The following is a 3,609-nucleotide window of genomic DNA, read 5'->3' on the forward strand; positions in this document are numbered from 1 at the left end:
ACAAAAGTTCTTATACAAGATTGTTAGCACAATAAAGGAAATAAGATAAGGGAAAATACAAACTAATTATCACTATACATGCCTATGAAAACAGGAATAATATCAAATATACGGTCATAATTTCCATATCTTCCATATCTTTCAACACAAACTACATTTATATCTGTATAAATCTTCCTCATTCTGCTCCCTACTACAATACCATTATTGAGAATTCTCCATAAGAAAAGATGGATCTTGGGTTGGATGTTCTTAACTTGCCAAAATTTCTTCCATGGAAAATCTTCTATCGTATATTTAGAGATTGTTAACAATAGAGTTCTGTAAAAACAAGGCATTCGGCAACTCAGTTAAACTTCCTACGATTTGTAAAACTCTATCGTTTTAAAGTCCATATATCGTCTCGCACTACTTTTAGAACCTTAACATATACATACATGGGATTTAAAATTTAAAAAAAAGTGAGTACATGTATATGGGACTTCGCATCATCCTCGTTGTAAGTTGTAACGACGTGACCAACGTTATATTAATAAAAATTTAAGCAACAAGCACCGCTACTGTATGTATGTATGTATACCTGAAATAAAAAAAGAAAAAACTCGTTAAAATCGAATTCTCCCATTTTCATCATCCAAACAGTCTATACATAAAATGGAGGATTCTACAAAATACCCACTCTTGACGGATAATAATATTCTTGTTGATGACGAAGACGATGATCAAGGAGTAGGATTGAAGATATCTATTGATCATCATAAACCAGTTCAAGTCATTAAGGGAGGATGGAAATCAGCGATTTATATCATCGGTAAGTTCATCCACCCCCATCTTTCTGATCACTGTTCAAATTTCAACTATGTATGTTTTACTTCAGCCTTTAAGAATTCCAATTTTGTGTGGCATGAGTTAGGTGTTGAAGTTGCAGAGAGATTTGCATTTGCTGGAACATCTGGAAACCTTATTACTTATCTCACTGATGTACTGGGTCAGTCCACGGCGGAAGCTGCGCAGAAGGTCAACGTTTGGTCAGGTGTAGCAACTCTGCTTCCAATTTTAGGAGCTATCATTGCCGATTCCTACTTAGGCCGATTCGATACAATACTCATCTCTTCTATCATTTATATCATGGTGGGTTATACCTTCGACCTTCTATGTTTCTGTTTTCTGAGTCAATTTTAAATGTAGAACTATGTTTCAGTTGAAGTTAGTTACAATTGTTGATTATAGTCACACATTCTTGAGACATTTGCTTGAGATTTTGATTTGGGGTTTTTCTAAATGTAGGGACTAGTTATGTTAACGCTTTCTGTGTCTACTTTGATTCCACTAAAATTTCATTATTGGGTGTTCTTCTTCTCGCTGCATCTTGTGGCAATAGGAGAGGGTGGACATAAACCATGTGTGCAAACATTTGGCGCGGAACAATTCGACGAAAGTATTCCAGAGGAAAGGAAAGCAAAAAGTTCATTCTTTAATTGGTGGTACTTTGGAATTTGTAGTGGATCCTTGGTTGGTATGTTAGTTGTGTTTTACATTCAAGAAAATGTAGGTTGGATGATCGGGTTTGGTCTACCCGCAGTTGCAATGGTATTTGCACTGGTTATCTTTTTGTTAGGTTCACGATTCTATCGTAGTCATGTTCCTAAAGGTAGTCCATTTGTTCGAATCATACAAGTGTTTGTTGCAGCATACCGTAAACGCCATCGCTGTGTCTCAAAGGATGGGGTTCCATTGTATGAGGAAGAAAACCGAGATGATGCTGGTTCAGCATCAAAGGGACGGATTCTTACTCCCACTATGATGAGTAAACAAGAGAGGCACACAACATACCTTGTCCAGACCCCCTTCTCACTGACTTCAGTATGTCCAGGAGGGGGAAAAGGGGTGCGCGCACCCGCACAATTGACTTGCACATGGGATATACTATTTCTAATGTGCTAAACGGCTTCTTGTCAGCCCGGATGTACACTGTAGGGCTGGCAACGCATAGCTTCTTGTTTAGTGTATATATTGGGTTTAATGAGTAGATTCATGAAGGCTGATGCCCGAATATGAGTGTATGAAAGTATAATGAGAATCTAGCCAGTTGATGATTGTCTGTTTCAAAATCCTTCAGGTGACACGAAAAATGACTGGAGTCTTTGCTCTGTTACCCAAGTAGAAGAAGTGAAGCTCCTAATTCGTTTAGTCCCTGTTTGGTTGAGTTGCTTGTCTTTCGCCGTAGTCGATGCACAAGAAGATACACCTTCGTCTACTTTCCTTCTCGAGCAGCAATAGAGATTCAGTCAAATTGTGGGTTTCTATCACTGGCAAGGAGAGATTTTGGTGATTGATTTTGTAATGAATTCAGAATTTGAAACCTAGGGTTTCATTGATGAAGGTATTTTTTTCTTTTCGTTTTTCTCTGATTTAGTTTGCCATGAGAATTGGTTGTTTCACTGACTAATACAGTCTGTTCTCTCTTAGCTCTAGGTACGAACCCTAAACCTATAAATCCGTCCTATTTTTGTTTGGCATTAAGCAAGGAAGTACAATGGATAGAACGGTGGTTCATAACTTCCGCATACCCTCAGCTTCACTTCAAGTGATACTATAATTTCCACAGTCGTGATATACGATCGAATTCTAGTTCCAATGGCAAGAAAGTGGACTGGAATCCAGACCGGAATAACAATACTTCAAAGAATCGGGGTTGGAATTCTAGTTCCAATAGCAGCTTTAGTAGAGGCAAAACGAGTTGAAGTTGCTACGCAATATGGTCTCATTGATCAACCCAATGTAACAGTTCCTATGAGTGTTTGTTGGCTACTGCCTCAATATGCAATATTAGGAGTTGCAGACGTGTTTGCCATCGTTGGCTTACAAAAATTCTTTTATGATCAAATGCCTGATGAGATGAAAAGTATGGGAGCTGCAGTTTATCTGATCATTATGGGTGTTGGGAGTTTTTTAAGCAGCTTTGTCATCTCAATTGTACAATTTGTGAGTTTAAAAAATGGAGATGAATGGTTGGGGGATAATCTTAATAGAGCTCGCCTTGATTATTACTACTGGTTATTAGCAGGTTTATGTATTTTTGGGCTTGGTGCTCATATAGCTGTTTCTAGGTGTTACGCCTACAAGGAAACTGTGGCATATGCACTTGCTTCATAGTCAATAATTTAAGGTTTGCAGATGGAAAGATTTTGGATGTTTCAAATGTTTTCATTGTTTGTTTAAAGCAACCTCACATCCACAAGTAAAGCATGTTCAGCACAGCAGCAATTCTGCAGCTAGTAATAAACACCAACAAGGTGATATTTTTGGGCTTGGTCAAAGTGTTTTCAACTGCTTATTATGTAGCCAATAACACTAGAACACATCAACGCTAGAGGACAAAATTCGTTTGTCCCTGCACAATTTTTGCCCTGTCAGTCAAACCTATACATTTGGTCTTCTCTTCTTCTCCGGCAACATTTTCTACCTTTCCCGGTGGTTTCAACAGACACTGAGTTTTAGAGAGTTTAGTTGTCTGATTGATTAAGGAAATCGGGGTTCAACTAATAAAAAAGAAAAATGTAACCAAAAAGAAAACAGATCATCACATTAAGATATACTCCACTAGTA

The 3,609-nt window shown here is 37.8% G+C and overlaps 1 pseudogene; it reads left to right on the forward strand.

Annotated features, from left to right (window-relative positions):
* The first annotated feature begins 585 nt into the window (after window positions 1-585).
* Window positions 586-3,156, forward strand: LOC113279308 (annotated as a pseudogene).
* The last annotated feature ends 453 nt before the right edge of the window (window positions 3,157-3,609 follow it).

This window comes from Papaver somniferum, chromosome 5, assembly GCF_003573695.1.
Source record: "Papaver somniferum cultivar HN1 chromosome 5, ASM357369v1, whole genome shotgun sequence".
Taxonomy (NCBI): Eukaryota; Viridiplantae; Streptophyta; class Magnoliopsida; order Ranunculales; family Papaveraceae; genus Papaver; species Papaver somniferum.